Below are 14121 nucleotides of genomic sequence, written 5' to 3' on the forward strand. Positions count from 1 at the left end.
TGCAGGTCCGTAGATCATAAGTACGAGTGACCAGAAAACAGATCAAGAGGGCAGTTGGGACAGTAATTACATTTTGCTTGCTTGAGCAAATTATTGTGAGCAAAGTACTTTGCAATTCACTGACATCTAGATAACATGTATACAGTGGCAATTTTAGTATAACTGAAAGACATTATCCATTCTTCGTTATTTGGAAAGTAAATGTTTTGAGTCGAAATGAATAGCCGCAATGAGCCAAGAAATAACAATAAGGTATACCCTCAAACAGAATCCATTTTGTCAAATTGCAATTTGTCCTACTATTTCAGTGGCGAGGACAAACTTGGGCAAAGGGACGTGGGAAACCTGATTGGTTCATTCTCACCTTCTAATGATTGCATGCTGGTTGACCGCTGCAGTATTCAAATCAGACGAGCTTCATCAATGACGAAAGAAACAAAACTTAATTGACCGACAAGTATAATCGACAATCGTAAGGAGAGATCTTACCAACGTCTAGAAATTTATCTTCAGTTCTTTCATACCTTGGCCTATCTAGGCTTAAGATAAAGTTCCTTATTAAAAAGGAGTGGTATTCAGGCTAAAATCAGTTCAGTACAATTCAGATATAAGTCAGCCTACATGTAGTTACAAAGTTTGAAAAGTTTTGTAACTTTGAACATGGCTTTTATTTTCCCTTCCATCCCAGTCTAAATATGTGTGAATCTTTCAGGAAAGGTAGTTCCGCAGTGTGGTGGCACAAGCCATATTCAAAGGCACCCCTCTCGGAGACTGATAGACGCGAACAAAGATGTAATCTATTCATAAGATCAATTAAAAGCGGATCGCAATAACTCGGAAATAAAATGTTTTCGAGTAGAATTAGTCAGACTTAGGCTTAATTATCGACCGAAAGCCTTAGTTTGATGTTCTTGTATGTTTGATATATATTTTTGCTTGTGCTTCTCGAACAACAAATTGATAGAATTGAGAGGTGAGGATATCTTATCTTGATTGTGACTGATATCAGTTTCGTGAGAACGAATCTGCAAAATTCTATGACTTCTCTATATTCTGTCAAACTCATACGTTGCCTTTCTTGTGTTTATCCATTTGGAGCTAAACCTATATCTAGACGCGATCTACATTTGTAATGCTAGTTTTATTCTAGTGTCGAGCTGATTGGAGGGAGCGTCATTGAACCTTGTAAAATTTCGTTTTCCTTTTCATTCTCTCTCTCTCTTCTCAGAGTTCAAACATGTCACCATATCACCTCTTTCATGGACTAATGTTAAAAAAAAAATGGTCACGCATCATCGCAAAACAAAATATTACGGTGTTTTCATCAATTACCAACCATAGTGCTCTTCGCGGCCTTATCACGTTTAAAGAGGGGCATGTCCATTGATATCTTTGATACAGTATATCTGACTTGTATAGCTTAAGGGACAATATATCTTACTATCGTTTGCTCTACTGATATACAATCGCGATTCATTCGAGGTCGACAGGCAAGATATAAATGGTTTGGGATTTTAATAACTTAGGTCAAGTGTGGATTGTATGACGATGAAGTGCTAAAATATTCACATATATGGCATCCCTTTTGATGTCTGAGTAAATCAGTCAAGTGTTGGGGGTGGGTGGAAAGTGCCTGAAGTAGGCTTACTACAGTTATAAGTGTGTGTACAACTTTGTGTGTGTGTGTGTGTGTGAAATATGTACGCGTTTTATGAATGACATGTCATGCGCCCATAGTGGGTCAACTTAAAATCTTTGTGCAATTTGAAGGACTCGCAAGAATTTCAAATTTTTCATTAAAGATCGTATGTAGGCGAGAGTTCAGAGTTCGGGTTCTGTTTTTCTTAACTATATGCAATTTCACTCGATTAGGTAAATATGTCCTACTGAAGTATATACTATTTACGATTCAATCACTTTGAATTGTGACACCCAGCTTGATTTTCCCTCCCACCTATCACACCACAAACAACTACATACCACACCTCCGTTTGTGCGCACAAATTTCTCCTGTTGAACAGTTTAAGTCGGCGGGATTTATTTGATAATCACGTTCGGTTGATTTCTGTTCTTTTTCAAACCATCTCATAACAGGATATCAACTATTTCACGAAATAGCATCTGTCGAACAATAACTCAGCGGGTAAAACAGCTCAATAACTGTGGTCACAGCTGAGCTATACATTACAGAAAACGATAATGGGGGCCTTTCGGTGAATCCGAAGTCTATTTACAACGACATTTCAAGTCACCAACCAGGTCAGTGGGCAGGCACAAAGCTTGCAACAGTCAGACTTGTTCGAGCTCAGTTCAACCAAGTTCACGCAAGTTATGAAAGAACCCTCCCGCAAAGCCGGTGTGTAGTGTTGTTGGCGACGCTCCCCTTCACAAGAATTGAGATTCGGATTTGTGTTTTGCCTCCTAATGGGAAGGTGTTGCCATTTACATTATGTCCGAGCATTATAACATTCTGAATGGTGGCAGTAAATACGGTACTGGGCAGCATTCATGCATAACGCCCTCTTTCGTTCGCTCATGGCCAGTGACTAGGGAAAAGCATTTCTCCAACGCTTTATAAACACCAGTTGTCGTTGCATTGTATGAAAATGATGTCCACTATAACTCTGGCCACCACTTATCATTATTACTCCTTGGAAATGTGTGTACAGTTCGATAGATTTAGGTCGATTCCGGAATAAAAGGCGATGCATTTATCACAGGTATCGCGTGTATTGTTAGATGTATAATATCCGGTTTAAAAAAACAAAAACCAAACCAAACAAAACTAGTATAGTCGAGTTGGTGGCGGAAGAACAGATTCCAGAGGGTATGAAATACGTTGCCATTATCATCAATATGGCATGTTAGAAAAACACACGGAATAACTTGTCAATGTGACCATCAATTAAATCCTCGGTAATCACAATTTCTTCTTCAGATAAATGAGTGGGGGTTTAAAAGTCAGCTATTTACTTGCTGTATTTAGTCTATGTGGTATATTATTATCCGATACCAATTCCAGAGAGGTGTTTCTGTCGCGCTCCTCGAATCGGCTATAGAACAGAATCATTTCCTCGACCTGGAAACATCGATTCATCAAGGAATGTAACACAATAAATGAAGTACTGTATAAGTCAAAATGTTGCCGGTTGAACGTCAACAATAGTGTGCGGTGAAGCGAACACGACTTCAGGTAAACTCGTACACACAAATGAGAGAGAGAATAAATCGCGTGTAATTGTGTATTTCGCGTCCTAAACGAGGTACTAACAACCTCTGGTAACTGATATGTCAACTCTTATCCCGTGGTTCCACACTCGAAACACTTATATTTCTCGCCACCTGTAAGGATTAATGAAACAGGAAGGTGTAGATGACGAGAGACAGAACTGTGAACGACGAGGTACACAGTCAAAGATAGAAAAGGAAGAGGGTTTGAAAAACCGAGATGGATTTGATTCTGCCTTTCTGTAGATAAGCTAAATTCATTCATATAAACAGGGAGAATGCTCTTTCACATTGTGATGATTTTCTGCAATCAATATTTCTCCCCTTGTGACTCCAAGCTTCGGAAATTACACAGCTCGCAAATACGCGGAAACATGTGACTAAAACCATGACATGTTATGGAAAAAAAAAAGTCATAGATTTCATAAAACGTACAATTCCATAGCCCAGTCTCAAGTCACGAACAACCTTATTACGTGCGAAATCATTTGGGCAAGCTTCAAGTCTTTGATATACAGCAAGTATAGCAAAACCTGGTTAATTGTAGTGTCTCCTGTCACAATACCGCTTCACTGACGTCAAATGAAATGTTATCATTTCATTTATGTTTACCGCCAACCAAATATTTGCACAAAAGTCATATACTAGTATTATGATAATTTTTTAATGTAATTTTCCAGTGCCTCATCTAAGCTTAATCCTTTTACATTCTTTCACGCAGAGAGCAACAATGGAAGTCGTGGCATGCTACCCTATCCGACTCCAGCCGCCTTCCCGATACCATCATTAGATGCGTCCTTGTCAGCCATCAAGTTGGGACCTCCCGCCCCCAGCGCCCTGCGTGTCACGGGCTCTAATGGTCTTCCCACTAGCTCACTGACTGTACCCATTCACGATGGACCATCTTCTTCTAAGCAGCTCCAAAACGGGATTCCCTTCCCACCTTTCAATCGCCAGACAGCATCTGATGGCATCATATCGAACGGGTTCATCAGGGACGTGTCCAGCGCCTGGCTGCACACCCTCGCCGATCTGTGTGACTGGAGGTCCAAGCAGGAGCAACCTCCGACAAATCGTGTTGTGGACATCAGCATGGAATGTCAGGAAAAGATACTGCGAGAGCGCGAGACACTGGCGAAGGAGGACGCAAGAGATATTGGCAAGAAACCGGGAGCCAGAACCCCACCAAATGTTGGACCACCACGAGTGGATCACATGATTACAACCATCCTTGCGGGAAGCTCGACCTCAAAAAACAATCAAGATGCACAAGTGAGGTCGGGTTCTAGCATTAGCGATGGTCGTAGCAACCTTTTACCGGACGAAGCAGGGCTGCAAAAGCAGAAAAACGACCTGTCAACGAACGGTCCCAGTCACTCTAACCTAGATAACCCATGTTCAAGCGCAGGGAATTCCCCCGAGATTTCGAGCATTGAACGGCTTCGCATCAGCCGCAGCAGTCCTCCACTTGTTGGCCCAACGCCTCCTCTTGACAACGGGCATCTCACCTCTCAAACGGGTGATGCTTTCATGGCCAGCATCCCGACGAAAAATCTCCCTCCAAGGAAGCGGCTGATGCGATCCATGGTACCTCCCCAAAATAACCTCAACAGTCCTAAAAAATCAGATTCTGTTAACGTTCCTGGGCCAATCGTGAACCCTACCTCGTATCAAGCGTCTACTGATAGGAATTACGCACCGGCAATAGGTCGATTGGACAAAGTCGCTGGAAGTGAAAGGAATAATCTGAGCCCCAAAGAAGATGTCGACAGAAAACGGAAGGACCAACATTCGATACATGATGTGTTTCAGGTCTGCAAAAGGCAGTGTACTGAGGAACAGGTGGCCACTTCCAGAGATTCACCTTCTTCCTTAGAATCTCTGTCAAGTTCAAACAGTTACCATAGCAACGGAGGGTCCCCTTTCCTTAGCATTCCCTTGACTCCAGACAGCGGGCATAGTAGCCGCTCGGACAGTAGTGATCGCAAACTCCTCCAACAAATTAATATGCAAGGTCCTGTACATCCACAAGTCGCATCATCTGACCTCCAAACGACAAATGCTGGTGGAATCAATCGCCACCCTGTGCCTGTCCAACTTCATCTCCACATTAACCAGACTCACTTATCGTACAATCCAGAGGGGATTCGAAGTCGTGACACCCCTATTCGCGCTCTTCCGCAGCTCCCACTTGCCACATCAGCCCTTCACAATGGTGCTTCCATCTCTCCCGCTCAGGCCAAACAAATCATTGCTCCCGAGCCAGGTAATCACAACTCAGTTTGCCAAGTTTCGAATCCTTGGAACTTTGACCCCCAACCCAGAGGACCATTTGTTCCAACTGCCTTGCCATCACCACCGAGGGATATGACCTTTCGTCCAATACCACTGCCCCTTCAAAACGGAATCGTGAATACTGTCATTCCGCCCTCTGTCGAAACCACATCAGACACTGTTCCGACAGGACAACCACTAGCCAACAGTTTCGTGGAGCAACCACAAATCGCGAAAGGCGGCGGCGGTATTTCTCGCTTGCCCCTTCCTCATCCATTGGCTGCATCAATCTCCGACCCACGAATGACAAACCTGTGGCTCCCACACGGCATGGAAACTCAAAAGGATCCCGGAATACTTGGCACCACCTCTGCATCCCCTTCCTCCGTTCAGGCTCCACTTCCTATTCTTGCCCAGACTTTGACGGCGGACGTCTCATCGGCTTCATCCCTCCCTCCATCAGCCCCACCACCACCTGTCACCACTTCGGTCGAGTATGCACCCCTCAAAAGGGCACCAGGGCGGTCTCGCCTCAATAACCACCTGTCCAGTGGTCTAACGGTTAGCGAGTCGTCGTTCCTCTGTGAGGTCTGCAACAAGGTTTTCCCTCTCCAGAGACTCCTGAACCGTCACATGAAGTGTCACAGCGCCACCAAACGGTACCATTGCACATTCTGTGGGAAAGGTTTCAACGACACCTTCGACCTGAAACGTCACGTGAGAACCCATACTGGTACGGCAATTTTCGTTTTTGTTCCTTTTCTTTTCGACAATACATACTCCCTCTCTCCTCGTTGAATAAGAAACAACGTCGATTATCAAATTTATTACTTTTTTTGTGTTGTCATCACTTAGTGCAGTAAAATGTTTTTGGAATGCTTCACGTGCTTCAACTTTGACGTATCTCACTTCATGTAAAGCTTTCTCATCATTATATCTGGTAACCTAACATTTTCTCTTGCTATAATATAAATATATATATATATATATATATATATATATATATACATGTATATACAATGTATATATACATATATCTTTCTCTTGTTTATCTATTTTTAGTTCTCTTCGGAGCTGGCAGGTGAGAATGTAAACACGGAGAATTGTTACTGAAATATCAAAAAGTGAATCTAACAGTCAGATCAATGTTCCTATTACATCAGTATTCTATGATCATCTACAGTGCACGGTTGCAAGACTTAACTACGATTACAGCGGCCTTATAGGTTGCTCATGCAATGGCGATGTATTTTCACCGAAGCTTTCAGAAAATATTACGTCACGAATTACCTTTATAATGAGCAAAACTATGTGAAACCATGACGTGTCTGGACAAATTCAGACTATAAGCTTCTACTTTGATATGCGAACTTCCTTATTAACGAAATCATCTTTTCTTAAAGCGGTATACTTAATGAAGTACGTGGATTCATTATTTCCCATCGACCACGTCCATCATTATGTCATGCAAAGTTCATAACTAAATCTCGGACTGTGTAGGCCTACATCCATATTCTTACATCGATTCACCTGTACGAGACTTACAACTGTGCACTTAATATTGACATTTGACACCGACTAATGAGTATGTTAATTCACCACCCACAACATGTTTTCTTCTATGTCTCTACTGGCTACAGGAGTGCGACCATACAAATGCGAGACGTGTGGGAAGGCCTTTACCCAGCGATGCTCCCTCGAATCGCACCTGTCCAAGGTCCATGGGGAACAACACCAGTACTCTTACAAGCAGCGCCGCTCCAAGATCTTCGTGTGTGAGGAGTGTGGTTCCACCAGCGATTCGGCGGACAGTCACTACAAGCACATCAAGGAACAGCATCCGGACAGCACCGAGCTACACAAGTACCAGGACAAGATGCAGTTCCAAAAGCTGCTCATGCAACGGGAAAGCTGCGACCTGAGCCCGACCTCCGAGATGACTTACTTCCAGGAGCACGGGGAGGCCATCCACACTCTGCCAAACTTTCCCGACATGTCGAGCGGGGAGAGACGCCAAAGTCCCACCTCGGGATTCAGGAGCATCTCACCGACAAGCAGCGGGGATAGCGGTAGCGTGAGCGGAAGTGGAGGGGAGGGTTTAGATACACATGTCGATGCGAACAGCTCTCACAACATCGCGTGAGAAACTGTGCATTCACTGTGTGACTATGTGTATGTTAGATCATTTCAAAGTACAAAGACTATGAAGCTTCATGTACCTACATACAACGACGTGAGCCTAAACTGCCGAAACCATTGCCAGCGTTTGCAGAACTGAAATACAAATTGTATACTGACAAACAAGCAGACTAAATATGATATATGAGAAAACACGTCACAGCAGAATAATAAGAAGAGTAACGAGAAACTGGCGTAAGCCACCATTGAATGAGAAGAAGAATACTGTTCATATTTTGTTTTGCGAACTTCCTACTCTTGATATCATATTTTCTTTTTTTTTTCTTTGAAATCATTTCGTGTTATTTTGCTGTGGCTTTTGACAGACGACCGATTGCTGGTTTGCCGTTAAAACAGCGTTATGTCTGTTGATCGACTTATTTGTAACAAAGGCTTTCAACCTCAGTGGCTTTCAAAGGAGTGTGACGTTTTGCTTGGTAACGCATATAATCTACTGAAATACTACGACTATTCTGAAATTTACCTCCGGCACGACGTGTACGTAGAGTGGTTATCATAGATATAGATGGCCCGAGCGGAGTATCAAACAATCCATGTATTTTTGCAATTGATTGTTAAAATGCCATAAGTTAAAACATCTCATGTGTATGAGATGTGTGATGATGTCAAGAGCACTAAACGACTCAGACAAATATCAAAATAAGAAAAGAATGCAATATCATAGTCTGCCACAAAATAATCTCTCTTGAAAAACAATACAACAATGTCTTATCGAAATAATAAATAAAGTTGCAATCGACGTATCGGATTGATCCCCACTTCGTAAGTATTACTACAACGCATATGATTTCAACTCAATATAGACATCGTTGTTTCTTTGAGGTAGACCATTACTGCCCTTTACTCTCCTAGGAAAACTACTTTCTTTTCTGCAACGTATATTTTCAAAAAGCTGTAATGAGTGACAAGTGTGTTTGATGGTAATTATCTATTCAAAATTTAGTATGACAAATAAGTGATTTAAGCGAATACAAATATTTATATATATGATTGTCTATTTCATGTCGTACCCTAAATGTGCCAAATATAAACGTAGACATACGGTAGTAATTATAGGGAAATCGATCTGTGTTTTGTGTTTTAGGATGTAGCTTGTCGATGAATTAAATCCATAGTGAATTTAGTGATTGGTAGTGTATCTTAGATCTTAGAGTTCTATATTATGAATGACTAGATTAGGATATCTGCGCTGTCATTAAGCACAAACTCTTCGATCTTTCAAATATTGAGAATACTCAAACGTTCAGTCTTTCAGATGCAATAGCTTCCAACAGAGGTTGAATAGGGAGGTCAAAGCTAACGGTGCTTTCAAGATTTCTCTTGTCTGATTACAGCAGAAGCAGATAAAAAAATGGGTGGAAAATTTTGACGGTTTGTGGCAACGCGCTGCGTTAACAGTATTGCGAAGAATTCCGTTGTAATGATCGACGACTGCTTCCTCTTGCGTTGCAGATATCACAGTTCCAAAAATTAACTTTCTACACCTTTTCAGTTGCCAAGGTAACTTTTCATAGTGATGTACTATCGCTTCATAATGTAGCTCTTGATTGATTTATGAACGGACGTATTCAAATTGCACCGAAGAAAGCCATCTGGTGTTGGTAGCTATTGTGACGTTCGATTGAAGATCATAACTGAACTATCTACGTGATTAATTAGCAGTTTACAAGGCTATGTGATAGCTTTGTAAGGGAAATGGGAGAGGTATTCCGCAGTAGATCTAACACTCATGCAAAATCGGTTATTCTTCATTGATATAGCCACTGACTATTAAGTAGGTTTCCTGGGCGAAATTTGAAATTAAAATTAAATCGCGACTAACTATACATCTGTAGCTTTTTTTTGGGGGGGGGGGGGGGGGGGGGGAGGAGGAAATTCAGTTCAGAAATAAAAAATACGAACTGTATTTTTTATATTGCTTGGTCAGTTTGATGAAAATGATTATTCAAGATCAAAGTGAAAATTTTGGAGTGCTTTGATGCAGAACAAATCATGATTAATTGCAAGTGTGAAAAAAAAAACACAACTTTGTTTCTGATTGTTGCATATTAGTGGCGTGCGTTTAATATATACACAACAGGACTGTAGTGCCAATTCTGCAGGAAAGATTGTGTTTGATATTTATGACGCCACATATTTTTGCACACCGCAAACACGTATGGTTAACCGTTTCGTTTGAATTTGGCAACATCATTTTGTACATCTCTAGTCCACACTGTATAAGAATGCTAATTGTTCCCGAATTCTGTTTGACTATGTCACGGTTACAAGTCTCTGTTGTGCGTAATTCATTGTTTGGATCTGATACTATATTTTAGTTTTGATAAAGACATTTCTGGAGCTAAAAATTTAAAGTAAGGCACTTAATTGTGACTGTGTAAGATTTGTTTACATTTAAGACCATATTTGATTAGCATGGATGAATGTGATTTAAAGATTTAAATTCTTGGTGGAGGGTACTTGTTTGTGTTACTGTGCTGTGGGAGATTTGTGGATTTTGTGCAATGCATTTCAGTTTTCTCACAATAGTCGTTTCTGAAATTGAACAAAGAGAGTATTTTCATGTTCACATATTAAACATTTGATACAAAGTCACTTGTTCGGCTTAAATCTGCTTGAAATATGGAGTAATGACTTACTTTTGATAAATAACTATACAGATATCTTCTTGGATATGTGCAAACATAAACAATATATATATATATATCTATATAGTACGTCCCCCATTTTGCAAATTTGTGAATATGTAAATATTGCTGTTATTAATATCTTGATGAAAAGAGAGAGAAAAAAAGAAACCAGAAAGCCAAAAAAGGAAGAAGACCTAATCTAGTCTTTAATGAGTTAATAATTTCATATCTTTCTTTCATCAAAAATCTGCATCCTTTCTGATGTCATTCATTTTTCATTCCTTCATTGAAAATGAAAAGAAAAAAGTGGTCACTTTTTTAAAAGAGATTTTTGTCAGAGAACACAATGAACAACTTGATTAGTAAGGCATAAACACAATGGACAACATTATAAAACTTGAAGGGAAGGGACTTCTGACATACTCTACAAAGATCCCCATTCCTCTGTGACCACCAAAGCAAATTGAAAAGGGTTTTCTGCAGGATGTAGGTAATAAGTTATAGTTTCGTACCCATTTACTAATTTTAAGATTATCTTTGCAGATATATAATACATAAACATTGTATTGGCAGTACTAGAAATAGTAATAGTAAGGCCACAGTAGAGGAATGCATTAAATGTCAATTGTGTGCTTTCATCCCTGACGATGGGGGAGGCCCCCCGAAATTTTAGAGTTTGAATAAAAACCAAGGCAATTGGCATTTAATGCATTCCTCTACTGTGATACTATTATTATAATCATTATTATTATTATCATTTTTATTATCATTATTACAATACATATATATATATATATATATATATATATATATATATATATATATATACATATATATATATATATATATAATATAAGGTGAAGCGGGGTTGGTCTTGTACGTTCTGGGTTTTGCATTATCTTTATGTATATGTGTGATGGAGGAATGACTCGCAGACGTTGCAGTAATGTACACTATAGCCTTTCATTCTCCCAAGCTTTCGACTGAGTTACCAGTCTTTTTCAAGGGCATTTAAGGCGCTGGGATATGCTTGCTGTGTGTGGTGTGGTGTCAGAGGGATGAGTATATATATATATATATATATATATATATATATATATATATATACACACACAATGCAAAAATACAATAAAAATATATATTTATATAGATAGAGATCTCCCTCTAAAATGTGAGTCTTTTGTATCTCTTTCTCTCTCTCTATCCATGTACTCACACTGATTTCACTCATTCAAGAAACAATAGACATAATTTCCAAACACAAGAAAAATGTACAATAGAAACGATTTAATTAATTTTATTTCTTGTTGCCTGTACATTGTGACCATTTACATTTAACAGGGCAATCATATCATATTACATGCCGCATAATCATAATTATTTCGAATAATTTCTTACATATGTTAGCATCATCACTGCACTTTAGCATTTTTTTTTTGTCAGTCAATTCAATTCTCTCCCTTTAGAAAACTTTAGCAGACTTCCATAGCATCTTTCTCAGGTGGAAGTTTGCCCAGCTGTACAATATAAAATTATCATGGCAAAATAAAACACCAGAAAGTAGATGCATTCTAGAAGAGTCGTGCTGTCAAGTTATATGAGATTTCATACACGGCTTATCTGCACTGAATTAAAATGTGTGGCAGTACAAACAAGCATATCATCACACTCTTACACAGCAGGTGGAATACACAACTAATATCTGACCAATCTTACAATCCATCCACTTCCTGTACCTTTTCCTCACATTACTTTGAAGCTAATAATCTACTCTTTGATAAATAATATTTCTGTTTCTGTATTAGATGCTCTGCTGCGGTGGTTACGGAAAATGGAATCTTGGTTTGCCTTGGCGCATATCACACAGTAAGCTATCATCACACTACAAATGTCAGTATTGATGACAGATCTCCATCATTCACACAGACCTTCTGTCTCTTCCTTCTCAAGTTCTGATAGTGTAACTGACTTTGGCTTTTAGCTATATAAATTTTATATACACATAGAGCAAGTGTAATAGAAATGCAAATTAGAAAAAAAAAGGATTACTGTAATGAAGATAATTACAATAATACAAAAAAGATAATAAATGAATGACAATTATGACAAGATTGTGAAATAAGCTGAAACAGACAAAACTGCAAGCTGATATGGGAGTTTCACAAACCCTACAGATATCCAACTCACACTGAGTGAATGCTTTGGGTATCTACACAGATAAGCTTCACCAATGTTGTAGTGTTAAACATGTACATGTAGTGAACATGCATGGAAAGTAGTACAAAAAACCAATACAAGCAGACCCTGTATTCTCTGTATGACTAGTTTCAGTTATACGAGTTTTGATAATAAAAACTGAATGAAGAGAATGAAGAGGACTTCAGTGACCATTGTATTAATAGCATAGTATCATAATAAAAACAACAGAAGGAAGAGGCATAACAAAGTTACATCACACCTACCACTTCACAAACATTATGAACAAGGGAAGAGGGAAAAAAGACGAACACTTGTTCCGACTTCTGACCCTCCTGATGAAACTTCCAAAGAGTCAGAAAGAGAGAGAGAGAGAGAGAGAGAGAGAGAGAGAGATAGGAAGAGAGCATTCTAATTTATATCTATTACCTGTGCATTGAGGGTTGGTAAAACTTGATTATCAGTTTCTGAACTATTGCTGTTTGGATTACCTGTGTTTGTACGAGAATATCGATATATCAGGATTCGACTCATCAGTTGGGCTGGTTCTCACATATTTCATATTCACTAAGATAATGTGTAACTGTTCAATGTATTGCTAATTACACGCTACTGATCCACTCATGGAATTGGATCATCTCAAAAAACCAAGTATAGACATTGTAGATGACTTTTACAGCTTCATCCACATCAGTTATTACTCCAAATCATTCACGATTGAGAAACAAAGACAGGGTCCATTACAACCCACTTCATTCAGTGAGAAGTAAGTTACAGTACCCACACGAACAGACCTTGCTGCGTTCACACTGCTGCTGTCAGCCACACAGTCAAACATACAGAAAACTCCACTGATAAATGTAAACAGCACCATCACTATCAAATAAATGTCATACATTACAGTCTGTAGCTCTAATCAAAATCATATCTAATGATTTTACATTCAACAATATAAGAAGGGCAAAATATGTAACCAATTTGCACCATCATCGGGTTGATAAATTGTGAAAATGGGTTCACATTAATTTCGTGAGAGTGTTACACATTTCAAAGTCAGCTTTCTGATATTAGAGAAATTAAGAAGAGCTGAAACTTGTGACTTCAAATAGTCTCACCCCACCCCACCCCACCCCACCACACCCCACCCCACCACACCACACCCCACCCCACCACATCACACCACATCACATCAATAATCTGATTTAAACTTCTCCAAATTTGAGGAGAAAACCCATCCAATCAAGAGTCACATTTTCAAACTTTGTAACAAATGAGAGAGAGAGAGAAAAAAAAAAAGGAATGAATATATTCTCACTCTGTCTCAGCTACATCAAGACCATCATCAACGAATCATCACAACTTTTGCTTTTATAATCACATCCACCCCCTCATCTCCCCTCAAATATATATATTTCATCCATAGATAGTATGATGCTCGATAAAAAATAACTTATGTGTACCATATCCTTTCCAAATGTGGCTATACACGAGTGCCAAAGAATGCAGTAATTCAAATCAAAGTATAGAAAATATATACTGTTATGTACAGCTAGGCGACTGTGACGTATGATAAAGCTAAGTGCATTTTGTTTTC

This window comes from Diadema antillarum, unplaced genomic scaffold, assembly GCF_040938485.1.
Source record: "Diadema antillarum isolate AM-2024a unplaced genomic scaffold, OU_Dant_1.0 seq00000285_RagTag, whole genome shotgun sequence".
In the NCBI taxonomy this organism is placed as follows: Eukaryota; Metazoa; Echinodermata; class Echinoidea; order Diadematoida; family Diadematidae; genus Diadema; species Diadema antillarum.